Raw genomic sequence first — 15,027 nt, forward strand, 5'->3', positions numbered from 1 at the left:
CTGGCACCAGTGAAGGAAAAGTATATAGTAAATACAATTTTGTGAATGTTGATACATCTCTGCCTCTCTTTGAATTTAGGAAAAAAAAAGGATTAAGCATTATTACATCAGCATTTCTGGGCAGTGTCTGGAGTAGGAGCTGAATGGAAAGTCACCAGTGGAGGCTTTTCTAATTTATCAAACAAAACAAAACAAAACACAAAGAAGTTCTTAAGAAAAGCTCCAAGGGAAATGGGCAAACTTACACAGGATCAGGAAGGAATTTTCAGGTAGAAAATTTGGTGTGGAAAAAACTAATTAGCAGCTGGGGGACCCACTTGATGAGTTGCTGTTATTAACTAAGACCTCCAAAGCAAATGTTAATGTGTTAATTAGAAGCAGGGTAATAACCTCCTAGATTTCCCAGTGGGAAACAAAACAAAACAAAAACAAGGCAATTTTTGTTCTGGATATAACTGGCTAAAACCAAACACGGCAGGAAGGGAACCCTCCCAGTGCTGCATCTTCATTTTCTGATGTGGGTTTGCAGCATCTCCGCCCTAAAGTTAATGTACAACCCCTTCCCCTGCCCTGCAGGACGGTGTCCAGGTGGAACCACAGGATTCAGGAGTTTATTTGTCATTCTGGAAAACCAAACAAAATCCCTATCCTGACCGGTAGCTTTAATTTCCAGAAAGAAAGGAAAGATCCCACACTGGCTTAGTTAGACTTGTCCTAAGGAAGAACTGAAGTCAGGACACTCTCAGATGGAGTCCTGGTATGACAACAGGGGAAGTAAAATCCATGATCTGTCCTAAAGGGCTGTGCTTCCCACCAGAGAGGCTTTTCTTCTCGTTTTATTTTGGCCTCCAAGATTAAAGTCAACTTCTTGGAGGTTGTTTTCTTTCCCCACCACACCTCAGGCAAACTTGTTGCTGAGCCAAATCAAACCATATCTTTTGAAGCTGCATTCTCATGAGACCCAGCAGCACAGAGGGACAGAGTTCTTAAGGATATTTAGAAACACTTGAATTCTTTGACTCACCTTCTGCTCTTTTTCCAGTGTTGCTGCACTGAGCTGTGGTGCCCCCTGCCCTCAGAAGGGCTCAGGAGAGCAGGAGGGTGCTGAGGGTGTTCAGGAGTGTGCCCTGGCAGTGGGGGACACTCCTGGGACATCCAGGATTGGAGCTGCAGGGTTTACATTCCAGGAGTGCACTTGGCTTTCCCAGCAAAGACACAGCCTTTAGGCTCATTCAGTTCTGAGCCAACTCCAGATCCTCTTATTTTCATTTATTCAAACTGGTGTTGAATAAGCTCAGGTTTGTTTGTTTTTGGTGTTTTTTTTAATTTATTTTGTCCTTACACAGGACAAAATAAATTTTGTCTCTAATCAGATCAAGCTTTTTGCAGGAACTGTGACAGTCACATCATCACTCTGTTCACTGTCAAATCCCTCCCCAAACCCCTCCAGCTGCTTTGGAAGCTCCCGCTTTTCCGTAGAGCCCCTTGATGTGTAAAATGTGTGCGATGTTTTGATCAAAGGAGTTCTTGTACTTAATGCAAATTTCAGCACACGTAGAGCAAAGCAGGCAGATGGGAAGGTATGGATCCAATCCTCTGGATCTTCACTGCCCCCCTGGGACACCAGTCCAGCAGGCAAGGAGGGCAGGGATGACTGGGGAGGAGAGGAATACGTCAACTTCCTTATTTTTAAGACTGTGTTAAGCTTTCTCCATTTATGATAATTTGAACTAATATTCTGAACACCCACCAGCTAAGAGGTTACAATGACCACATTTGGGAAAACTTATCTTTTTAACTTATACATTAAAGAAAAAAAAAGTCTCCTTTTTGCAATTTTTTCGGCCACTTCAAATGACATTTTAGATTTAGAGAATCGTTTTCTGAAGATTTATTTTCAAACACAGACCAAAATACATTGAGCAGGGGGACTGTTATCTGTGGGAATTACTGGTCCTTTCTGAGCAGTCTCATATTCAGTGAATGATTTTGAATGTATGTGAATATTGATTTTGAATGTATTGGAATATTGATTTGTCTAAAGTTTTCTTTATTTTCCAGTCTCTGTCTATTCATGTGTGCTATCTACAAATTTGTTACCTACCCAATTTTTAATTCTAGGTGTAAGGGGTTCTGAGGAGACAAGGTGACCAGTCATTTTGGAATCTGCCCTAGAGTCATGAAGACTGAGACTACTTTATTTGGATGTTAGGAGTGGGATACAGGACTATCCTGTGTATATATATATATATATATATATATATATGTATCTCAGATCCTTTAACAGAATCACAAAATGGTTTGGCTTGGAAGGATCCTTAAAGCCCACCTTGTTCCAACCCCCTGCCATGGATAGGGGCACTTCCACTATCCCAGATTGCTCCAACCCCCATCCAACCTGGTCTTGAACACTTCCAGGGATGGGGCAGCCACAGCTTCTCTGGCCAACCTGTGCCAGGGCCTCCCAACCCTCACAGGGAAGAATTTCTTCCCAATATCTAATCTAAGCCTGCTCTCTGTCAGTGTAAACCCATTACCCCTTTTTCCTATCATTACATGCCCTTGGAAAAAGTCCCTCTCCAGCCCTCAGGAGTGAGTCTTCCTATCCTGTATCCTGTTTCAGGGACAATCCTCTTGCATTCCATTTCCCTCTTGGTAAAAAGAGTTTCTCTGAGTTACAGGCAAGACACTGCTGACCTGTATGAATTCACTTTGCAATGGCTGCCTAGAGAGAGCCCCTGCTGTCCACATGAAATCATTCCTTGGGAACCACTGAATGAGTGACCTCAGCCATCTAAGTCAGCCAGGAAGCACAAGGCTTCTGGCATTCCTCTGGTTTGTTCATCCTGTGCTGCCTTGACAAGTGGAACAACAATGGAATAAAAGGGCACTGTCATTTTCTTGAGCTCAGGTCTTTGCTCTTTAGTTGCTTTAATTAAAAATTCGTCATTTGTCCTCTTTTAGGATTCTGCAGGAAAAGGATACTGCTCTTGCACAAAGTTTTGGAATAGAGCCTCTGGAATGGGTAAAATATGGAGGTAACTACCAAGCCAGGCATGGTCAGAAGACACAGTCTTCTTTTCCACGTCGCACACACCGCTCTGCCCTGCTTTTCTCAGGGCAGGCACGACCACTCTGTGTCTCCCAGAGGTGTTCCAGGTTTGTATCTGAGTGCCTCAGTGCCTCACCTGAGGTTGTTTACCTTTTAGGAAGAATTTTGCACACCAACAAAGGTAAGAGAGAACACCTGTGGTTTGACTTAGAATCCCAGCATGTCAAGGCTTGGAAGGCACCTTACAGGCCCTCTAGCCCAGCCAGGGGCATTTCAGTTTGCCCTGAATTTTTCCTCTTTGTGGCAATCTAACATTCTTGCACCAACATCACTATTGGCCACAGCAGCTGAACACAGCTATAACACAGCTTTTAAGGGCTTTTGTTCTTGAAATGTTACTCTATTTATTTTGAAACATTTTTTTTCATGACACAATATTAACTTTGTAAGAGCATCACATCTCAACAAAACACATACACAGGGTATTTAACTGTCACATCATTTACAAGTTCAAGCAGCAGTGCAGTGTTAGGTCTGCTCTGAACTTCATGTGGGGTTTAATGTCATTTAGAGTTTTGATGCCTCTGGTTCTAGTCCGTAAAATCAGCATGGTGATGTGATCCTATGGGAAGATATCGGGAGTTACAATTAGGAGAGGTTCAGAAAAGAGGCCGAAGCTGCTGAACACTGAAAACAAAGTGCACAAGCCAAGTTTTTTCTCTTTCTTCATACAGTTGTTGTTTTTCCAGCCCTCTTATCTGTATCCTAATAAAAACCCTCCTACAGTTTCAGAGAGGAGCTGGAACTGTGTGTGACAGAGAGGCAAAATTTCCTTGCTGTTTTGTTTTGATGTTGCTAGATTAGCTCTGGTGTCAGACTGTTTTGAAAATCCGTTTATGTTGAGCTAGTTACAGGCTGAGCTGCTGTGTTTATTTACCAAGCAGGTGCAGCAAGTGTAGAGATTTCTCAAGCTCCTGTTAGTTTATCCCAGTGCTTGCTTTCACTGTGATTTAAAACAGATTAATGTGAACCAAGTGTAATAAAAAGAAGCAATAAATATGTTACAAAATATGCAATAAAAAGAGGACTGTTAAGACATTTCACGGATTTCACCCTTAAAAAGCAAATTGTTGTCTGTAGAGGTGCACATTCCTAGAATCATGGAGTGGTTTGGGTTGGAAGGGACCTTAAAGATCATCCAGTTCCAACCCCCTATTAGTTTAAAAACATTCATGGTATAAATTAATGCTCTTCTTTTACAAAACTTTATCCTTTCATAAAATGAGTTATTAATTTCATAGTCGTTGCTATTTTGATCTCGAATGCATATGTTCAGTCTTACCGTTGGGTTGATCTTTGTGGGCTGGAAAGTTTCAAGACAATTGTTTTCTTTTTTTTCTAAGTGTATTTTATCCCCTCCAAAAAAAAAATCTATTTTGTGCACAGAGTTGCCATCTTCCACTGCTTGTTTTAATGTAGTACCTGAGAGACTGAACCACTGAGCTATTGGAAAGCAGTGTTGTCGTGGAAAGATAAAAAGGTGAATTTTAGATCCATGAAGTTTGGCAACAGAGCTTCTGGAATTTCAGGTTTATCTCCAATTTCCCTGCAGTGCAGACTACACCTTTTCTCTAGGGCTGGTGAGGAGTTGCAGCAGTTTTATTTATATCCAGTGGAAATCAAGAGAAAGTTCTCAGCACTAGTTATTCTGTGCATAGATCAGTCCCTGCACCACGTCCAGTCAGTCTCTGCCTAAGAAATAGCCCACAGGCTAAAATTAAGAACAAATTCAATAGCAATAGGAAAGTTATTTTTTAAGCTACTGTGCTGAACAATGTCCCCTCAGAAAAATAGCACAAATGCATGACTATTGACCCCAATAACTGAGGAACTGAGGCTGCTGTTGTCTTCCTCACACTGCAGCTGGAGTGTGAAGTACTGGAATTACCGGAAAGTCACCTGTGGAATATCTGACATCCTTAAATACAGGCTTGATGATGTTTATTTTTAAGTACACAGAGCAACAATCCTTCATTATTTCGCCTTTTCACTCTGAATTAAAGTATTTGTCTTGAATTTCAAGAGACAACTCGATACATTCATTGGTGAGCTAAAATAAACTGCAGTGAGCCCACAGAGGAAGAGATTCTATAGGAGAATGGCTTTTACTCTCCTAGACTGGCCAAATATTTGCAGCTTTGCAATGACTCATCCTTTTTGCTCTCTTCTTCAGCAGAATTTTGGAAGGGACTAAGGAAGGAGATAATGGTACTCTTAGAACAAAAGAAGATCAAGTCCTTTTTTGGTGCTTAATTTTATCAGAACCAGATTTTTCATTGCCATAGTGTGGCCACAGAAGAGAGCAGAGCTGCCCCTGTTCATCCCAACTGAGGACCAAACCTTTTATCTTCTGCTTTTATTCATATTTATTGTTTGTTTTACAATAAATACAACTCTTTAGCATCCATTATTACTTTTATGCAAGGAAATACTCAGGCCTGGGGATGTATCCTGATAAAAGTTTGCAAACGTATAGATTTGAGCCATCCTGACGGTTGGGATTAAAAGGAAGCCCCTGGGTCATCAGTGTGGTGTCCTGCTGTCACCAACCACCTCATGGCATGAAATGAATTCAACCACAAAACTGCCTGTGATGTTGTGTTTGCCTTTACACCCAGGTTGTACTGTGGGTTTAACAACTCTTTTCTTTCTCCTCCCTTCTTTTCACCTGTTCTTGCCCTCCTTGCATAGGGATCATCTGCTGTGGCAGACACATTTCTCATCCTTGGTATTCTCAGGGTTGCAGTTCCCTGATGAAAGAGAGCCCTTTGGGACAGGGTTTTAAGAAGCTGATTCCTCAAAGCAATGCCCAATTAAAGTGTTCTCGTTCCTGGCTCTTCACTCCAGCCCTGGGCACTACAGCAGATCAGTCAAGATGGGTTGAGTTGGGAACTGGACTGTGGAGCTTGTCTGCCTTAAAAACACATGTTTGGGTTCTCAACCATTATACAGTTCTTAAATATGATTAAGAGTTGTAAGGTAAATGCCCACAAGCATGCACATCACTTGTGGAAAACAGAAGGGAGGAAAAAACCCTTGAGACTTCCTTCCATTTATTTACTTTTCATCTCAGTCACAGTTAAATGGAAGCACTGTTTTCTAATAAAATAAAGGAATATTCATAGAATTGTAGAATGGTTTGGGTTGGAAGGGACCTTCAAGATCATCTCGTTCCAACCCCCCTGCCATGGGCAGGGACACCTTCCACTATCCCAGGTTGCTCTGAGCCCTGTCCAACCTGGCCTTGAACCCTTCCAGGGATGGGGCAACCACAGCTTCTCTGTGCCAGGGCCTCTCCACCCTCACAGGGAAGAATTTCTTCCTAATATCTCATCTAAACCTGCTCTCTGTCAGTTTGAAGCCATTCCTTCTTGTCCTTTCACTGTAAATTAAACAGTCTCTGTCCATCTTTCTTGTATCTCCCTTCACATATCGGAAGATCACAATTAGGTCACCCCAAAGCCTTGGTTTTCCCAGGCAGAACAATCCCAGTTCTCTCAGCCTTTCCTCATATGAGAAGGTTCTATCCCTCTAATCACCTGTGTGGCCTCCTCTGGACTTTCTCCAGCAGGTCCAAGCCTTCCCTGTGCTGACAACCCCGGAGCTGGAGGCAGCACTGCAGGTGGGTCTCACCAGCACGGAGCAGAGGGCCAGAATCCCCTCTCTGGATCAGGCCATGCTGCTTTTGGTGCAGCCCAGGACACGACTGGGCTCTCTGGGCCATGTCCTCATATTCTGGGCTGTATTCTCACTGCTGATCCACCTCTGCATGACCAAAAGGAAAAAACCACAGTCAGCCTCTGTGTGCAGGGTGTGCTGAGGACAAATCCTGCACACAGGCAGTCGAGTCTGTGAGCATCATTTCCAGAAAGATGTTTTCATCCACCACTTGTGCATGTTTCAGTAACACCTGCACTACTGGGACGTTCCATCTGAAGGGCTCAGAGCACACTGTAGGTTCAGGTTTAGCTAATTGATAGCGGTCACTGAAAGGCAGGAAGGATTCCCATCTGCAGGCACGCCAGGAGGCACCTCAGCCGATAAAACGTCCTGCTCAAGGTCAGAAAGACGAGTTGGTGGCAAAGCTGGAGCAGAACGTGGAGAGGTGAGTTAATACATCCTGATGGCAGCCAGCTGCCTCGCTGCAGCTGTGCCCACAGCATTGATCTGATCCTTGGTGAGACCCAGGGAACCTCTCTAGACAAAGAATCTCACGTAAAATCCAACCATTTATCAGCCCTCGAAAGAAGCGAGCGGTGAAGGGTTGGGCTGTCACCACTGTGGTGCAGGCAGCAACTGCTAAGCACTGAAGTGCTGATGTTTTCCCTCTCCATCCTTGATGCCTGTTTCCATAAGGCCTTGGTCCTGTGTAAAACTATCTGCTAGACTCTCAGCCTGGTGAGTGAGTCCTGTGATCCCAGAGTGCTTCAGCCTGCAAAGCCTTCACTGCTCAGGCTTTTTTAAATGCAGTATTCAAGGAACTCCCCATTTTGACTTGCTAGTCATGTTTCTGGAAGCAGAAGCACCTAAATTATAACTCAGTCCCTGGAGCCTGAAAAGAGAAATGCACACCTTCAATGCCTGCAGTGGAAGTGCTGTGCCTTCAGAGGCAACCTGCAAACTAAGGGGTAAACCAAAAACCAGTCAGTTAAAAAACTTTGGACAGCGTCCTTAAGACAGGCTTTAACATTTGGACAACCCTGAAGTGGTCAGGAAGTGGGACCAGGTGATCCCTCTCCCATGTGGGTAAATATAAAAATGACTGCAGGACAGGGTGAGCAGCATCTCACTGCCCACAGCCATCCAGAGCAGAGATAACCCAACCTTCCCTAACTCCAGCTGACAGGTGAATCTTCTTGGCAGAGCCAACAAACCCCATCCCAATGTGGGGTCACACAGGGGAATGTATCAAAATGAATAGATCATCAAGTCTGGTGAAATACCTCAGACGGTGAAAACTTAACTTCCCCGTGGCTGATCCTTGATTTTCTGTCATCTTGAGGTGCCTTTTTTCCTCATCCTTTCTTACACAAGACCACAAGTAGCTTCATCTCCCCTGCAGGGACCTGAACGTATTAAAAGGTCACTGCTAGATCAAAATGAATATGCTTTTAAAAAGAAATATTTCCCTCAGTTCCCAGTCCTGCCACAGTAAAGCTGTAATAAAAAACATCCACAGTTTACCTGCACGATTTTTACAATATATCAGAGCATACTGAAAACCAGAGTCATTCTTCTCCCACTAGTCACTTGTTCTTGCTGGTTTTACACTCACTGAGGCAGCAACAGTGCCAAAGCTTGCAAGGAAATATTTAAACACTAATTAACTTCTTAATTCTGTGTGTGGGCAGGCCCCCTGTTCCATGTGGAGCACAACTGATTCTTGAGATATTTGTTTGGGATTTCAGGGTGTTTGCATATTGTGTATGGCTCCTGTGTATGTGCTGGTATGTGTGTGGGATGCCTCTGGCTGTGTTTGCCTGCAGCTGAGCCTGCACCACATTCCCCTCAGAACAGGCGAGTTTTCCAATATGAAAGTTCAAAAAAAAAAAAAAGAAACAAACCCCAACCCTCTCCTATTTTATTTCGCTCACGGGATAAAAGGCAGCAAATTCCTTCTGGAGCTGCATTGCAGTGGCGCAATAAATGCTTGTCCCTCCTGGCTGTGGGGTTCTTGGGGAGATCAGTTTTCAGCATCTGTCCAACAGCAGACCAGCTTGGAGTACTCACCCTCCAAAGAGGTTTTCCTTTTCAGTTTTTCCAATAAACAGATCTGCATGGTGTTGCTGCTAATGCCAGTGGGATTGTCTCTGGGAGGTGGTTAAACATGTGGCTAGAAATTTTATTAATGGTGACTAAGATTGCTGGTGGTTCTGTATTCCCTTCCCACTCCCCTTCCTCTTCACAAGTCCTGGTCTAGTGGGAGGTGTCACTGCCCATGGCAGGGGGTTGGAAATGTTTGATCTTTAAGGTCCCTTCCAACCCAAAGCATTCTGTGATTCTGTTAAGTCACCTCTGCCGTGGCACATCAGAAATGGCTGGGAGAGCAATAATGAGACTGCTCTGAACCTGCATAGCAAATACACCCAGGCTGTTTGTTTGTGTGTGTTGCAGGAGAAACCTTCACAGAAAGTCAGTTCTTAATGCAAAATTCAGCCCCCAAAGCATTAAAAAACACTGCTACTATGAAGAGACTTTCAAATGGTTCATTTTGAACAAGTGTGGCGATGGCTGTGACTCAATAATCCAGTTTATAATGTAGCCCTTTCTTCCCCAAAGCTGCCTGGACAGAGCAGGGGTGAGACACAACTTGTGCACTCTCGTTTGTAGCGGTTTCTTCTCACCATTCAAGACCAGGGAACTTCCAAGGGGGGAGAAACAGGTTGAGGCTTCGTAGCCAGAAATCACAGAGAAGCCAGGGACGTTCACACACAGCTCAGGTGGAACTGCTCTCACTGAACTGCAGTGCAATAGTTTTATTTCCTAGTACTGGGGGAAAGGTGTAGGTGCTGTAGGGACAAGAAGACTGTGGGGGGCACCTGGGCTGCAGGCAGCTGGATCTGGGAGGGGTGAGTCCCACTCTTTGGGACTAAACCCTGTTTCCAGCCCCAAGGAATGCCGGGGTAGCACTGAAGGACTTGTTCCTTCACGCCTGCCCGATGGGAGGCTGGAGGCACATGAGGGTAGATTAAATCAGCCCAGCTGTGTTATCTCCTTCGTGATTGCCCTCCGAGCAAGAGCGAGGTGCTGCAGGGACCCTCCTGTTCTGTGCTGCAGAGACTCACCCAGATGTTCCAAGGTACAGATGTGCCCTTTGCAGGGGAGGAAACACCCACCCAGGACTTTTGAATCAGCTTTCCCTTTGATTTGCTGCCTTCTGTGGGATTTGTCTTAACACTTCCAAGGGAACCGTGGATGTAACTTGGGTAAAGCCGAGAATTAACCTGAAATGTTTTTTCTCCCTATTTTTTTGCACTTAATAGTGTTGCACTTACACTTCCCATGTGCTGAGAGAGCAGGGAATTACCCAGTAAATGTTAGCAGAAGCCAACATTTAGGCTTTTATTATCACTTGATAAACCCATGTAAACCCCATTAAGGCTGAGAGGAGTTCTGTGTGTGTATCAGGGGAAAAAGGGACCATTTGCTCTCGAGTGCATGTCACTAATTAAAAATTTAAGAGCATATAGTACATAATTATATTAGACTGTAGGTTAATGCTCCTGGATGAAAAGTGCCAGATGAGCTGAAATGCTTGTACAGAGCAGGAGAAACCCTGGCTGCCTCTGTGCAGTGAGATGGCTCTCCATGAATAGTCCCAGTATTCCCTGCTCCAGGGCTGGGGGCTGTGACCTTGGTCAGGATCTGCCAGGCAGGAAACAATGCAGGGAAAGACAAGAGGACAAGTGCTGGCACCTATGAGCCTGTTCCACGTCCTCTGCTGAGCCCGTTTCTGGTGGTATCTTACTCTCCAATGCCAGCAGCAATGTCTTACTCCCCACCTTTCACCAGCGGCAGCCATCAGATAAGCCCGGGTTTAAGGCAGGCTGCTCCCTTGGGAAGAGCCCAGTGCCATCAGACCCTAAATTCCCCTTGATGCCAACCTCCAGAGCCGTTCCAGAGATGAGTGCCTGCAGGAAGGGTGTCACCTCTCTGTGGGCACAAAGCCACCAGCACGGTCCGAGGATGCTCATGGGGGGGCTCACCTGGAGTAGGAAACACAATCCGTACCTTCTGTTCCTGTATAATTATAGTTCAAGGCACAACACTATCTCAGAGCCCCGTTAATGTAACTGTAAGTAGCCAGTGATCTTTGTAAAGGCACAGATAATTGAAACAATTGCAGCAGTTACACAAAACCCCTCATCCCTGCCGAGACAAAGGCGTGTGCAGGACACCTGGGTGGAGAACGGCTTCCATGGAGCTGAAAAAAGAAGTCCCAGCCTCTGGCACGAAGATGATAAGTACAGTCCCAAGGAAAAGGACCGTGAAAGAGATTTTTTAATTGATTCTTCTCCAGGTTAAGGGAAAGAAACCTCCAAAGTTCATGTAAATAAAGAGAACAGGACCAAAGAAACACCCAGCTCTGCTAGAGGTTTCCCTCCACCTAGAAAAAACTCAAAGGGAATTGAAACCTCATATTTCAGTTAATATGCATTTCTGACAATCCTTACATTTTATGGCAAGATGAAAGTCCACGGGCAAGTGCACAGCCCAACTTTTTAGTGCGACTATCAGCTTATTCTCATTTCCTTATAAATCTTCTATGGGCTCAGAAAGCCCCAGCAACACACAAAAAACCCCCCGAACCTTTTAAGTTTCTGTCATGTGATTTACAACCCCGCTTTGAATTTCACGTCCTTTCTGGAAGTGAAAGTCGAGCTGATTTTTCTTTTCTTTTTTTCTCCAACGATAAAAGAGCAGCCACCGAATTAACAGCGGGTCAGTGTGAGATGCATCAGAGCGTGGTTTGGCATTTATGCCGAGAATCTCCTGCCGTCCCCCCCCCCACCACCACCACCCACAGCCACCATGGCAACCGCGGCGCGGAGGGGCTCGAACGCCGCTCGCAGCGGAACGTGCCGGTCCGTGAATGCGCTGGTTGTTTCACCACTGTGATGCTGAATTCAGCTCAGCTGCAGCCGCTGCTCCTCCGCGGAAAGCTTCGCTCCCGCTGAAGGGAAAAACAAACCAAACAGCTCAGGCTCCGCCGTTTTGGAACGCGGCTGTTGCGGAGGATTCGGCTGCGTGGGCAATCAGCGAGAAGAGACCTCAAACGATAGCGTCGCCTTTGCGCTCGCACGGAAAGCTTTTGGAGGTGCTGCGAGAAAATCGTCTTTGCAGTGGACGCGAGGTTCAACCAGGAGAAGCAACAGTTTGCTGAGAACTTCATGCAGGACAATACTTGTTCATTCATCTGCGTTTGAATATCTAAGTAATTATGCAATTATTCTGAGGTACAACAGCCTGAATTTTGCCAATGCTGCGTAAGGCTTGTGCGAGTCAAGAATTTGCTGCGATTAAAAATGTGCAGCTTGTAAAACGCAGGAACGTTGTTTTTAGCACATTCTTATAATGTGCTAAGGACACTTTAAAAGTGTGCTAAAGCATCCAGCTTGTTCTTCAACACTTACTTTCTTCACAGTTTGTTCCCCCGTGAAAAGCTACCTCCAACGGTGTGGGTTTTCTCAGCTGCTGCTGTGATCCCACTCTGTTCCACCCACTTCCAACTTCCCCATATCCCTCTGTATCACTTCCAGGCACTAATTGCTCCATACTCCTTGTAGGGATCATTAGTCAAATATTTCACTCAAAACACTGCCTTACATAGTGTCCATAGACAGCTCTAAATCCAAGAACAAATTGTTCCTGTTACGTATTCACCCTTTTTGGTGGTTTTTTTTCCCCTCATTGTGCTTCCAGCCATCTCCCAGTAGAGCTGAAGAGAAAACCCCCACACAAAGGGAGGGACCGCACTCCAGGCAGGATCTGCAGCCAGATGGATCATCCTGATGTGAACCACCCGTCTGACCTTTGTGCAACTGTCGTCTTTGGCTACTGGCCTTTGAAGTGATGGGATAAGAGGTCTCCAAAAGGGTCAGGTGGGACGAGGGAAATAAATACTACTGAGATATGAGCCCAGCAAAAATCTTGTTTTTAATGTCTCTCTCATGTGCAGCATTCCCACGTGTTGCTGCTCTCCAGCCTTTCCCTTTTTCTCTTTCTTGCTCAAGCTGGTCAGTGCATAATCCTTCCTTCCTTTTGGGGGAAAAGGCACAGCAGTTCCCTGCCTGAGCCTGTGATCTCTGTCCCTTGGTTTGGCCTCTCTCTTGAGAGATCAGTCAAGAGCCTTGGAAGAGCTTGTCCTGAGACAGGCTGTGCCACCAGATTCACATCTCTCAAACAATGCAGCATTTCCTTGGCACCGGTATCAGAACAGAGACAGAAACCACAGAATGAAAACAGAGCTGGAGGATCCCAGCCCCAAATTCTTTGGCCACATTCACACCCAAAATCTGGGGCACAACAGGCTCCCAGTCCTGGCTTTGCCAGCTTGGAGGACGTGCCAGAGCTGCCGTAGCTGTGCTTGGGCCAGGCACCTGGATTTCTCCTGGAGAGAAAGGTCAGTGTGTTCCCCATCTAAGGTGGCAGGACATGACCAAGGCATGTACCTGGTGTGGGAACTTGGACCATGGCTGGTGACATGGGATGTTCCTGCTGATGAGGCTGAAGACAACTTTGGATATTGGATTTCTCCCTGAAGGTTCTTGGATCAGTGTCCACCACCCCTTAGCTTTCTTTGGACAAGCTAAATGGACTAAGCCCCGTAAATCTCTCCCTGCGAGTCATCTTTCTCAGACTTGTGTACATTCTTGTGCCTCTTTCTTGAATTGTCTCCAGCTTTTCAGCCTCCCACTTGCTTTGTGGACATAAGATCAGGGCACAGTGGGTTGGCAGAAGTTTTGGGAGACAGGGAATACCCAGACAACATTATCATCCTCTTCTCCCTGGATTTCCTCTGCTTATACATACAAAGATTAGGTCACTTCATGGACAGTTGATTAATCACTTTGACTTGCAACCCTTTTTTGGTCACGGCTTTCCAGTGCAGAACCACCATAGCCCCCACCACGCAAAGCTCTTCCTTCTCCAATCTTGTGACTTGGTTGCACTTTCTTACCTTCAGATGGCTAATTAACTGTTTGTATCAGTGACCTGATTTCCTTCTTTTAACCATTTTCCCAGCCTTTTTCATCTGAAAAATCTGTTGATAATGATTTAAAGGATTTTTTCCTAAGCTGTTGATAAAATACAATGGTGTAGAGCCAAGAACCAGTCCCTGCGGGATCTGTCCAAACACACACCCACTCAAAGAAAATTTCTCTGGTTATAATTATATTTAAGACCTGAAGTTAGCCAATTCTTAATCCATTTAATGTGTTTCACAGTGGGTTTGTATTGTTTTGGTTACTTCATCAACGTGCTGTACTGTTACAAGACATATTTCTTACAGAAGCCCAGCATCGGTTCCCTCATCAGCCGGACTTGAAATGTAACACAAAACTCCCCCGAGCTGCATTAAAAATGGGGTAATGGGAGATACAGTGTTCAACCGCCACATTTAGGGATCAGCAGCAAGGTGAGCACACCAGCACAGCACTACAGAAACTATCTTTGCCCCCACAGCCTTGCTCTTGGCAAGGTGAAAAACTGCTGCAGACAGTGCTGGTGGCTCAGGCCCTCTCTTCTGAAGGTGGTTATGCAATCCACCAAGCGATGTCCTGGAGGACAGTCTGCTTTTTTTTGCCACCTCTTTGAAAACAGAGAATCTCTTGTTTGTAATTCCATAAAGGATTTGTAAGCTGAAGGTGTTCAAGAACAATTTCTGGTGTGCTGGAGGTAACCTCAGCCTTCCGTTCGGGTATCGACCAAGCGCAGTCCCTCTGGGGCTTCTCAAGCACTTGGAGGGCAACGTGGGTAAAATGAGACTTTGAGGCAGGATGTTTATCTTCTTCTCTCAGAGTGTTTGGTGTGATTTTTATCAGGGAATGAGGTTAATCAGGCTGTCTTTCCTTTCTCCAGCTATAGCAGCATCTGCACAATATGCCCTGAATGTATTTGCCCTGTTGGGAACGGATGGAATGGGGTTCAGGTTTTGGTACGTATTTTAGTGGCCTGTAAATGGTATGGTCAGTACCAATTCCACCATTTCCCTGCATGCAAAGTGGGTAATTCAAAAAAATTTCCTTTTCAAATACACCTTTTAACCTCAGAGAAGGGACCTGTGGAAGATGCTGGTCTGCTGTGGGAGTGAAATTCATCTGTTTAGATTAGCCTTGGATGTCTTGACTTCACCGAAAGACAGACAACCCACAAATTATATATACACACAAAATGAAACAATTGTTATCTGG

The sequence above is a fragment of the Empidonax traillii genome, unplaced genomic scaffold (assembly GCF_003031625.1).
Source record: "Empidonax traillii isolate 1590-97213 ecotype Southwest subspecies unplaced genomic scaffold, ASM303162v1 scaffold342:size1861417, whole genome shotgun sequence".
In the NCBI taxonomy this organism is placed as follows: domain Eukaryota; kingdom Metazoa; phylum Chordata; class Aves; order Passeriformes; family Tyrannidae; genus Empidonax; species Empidonax traillii.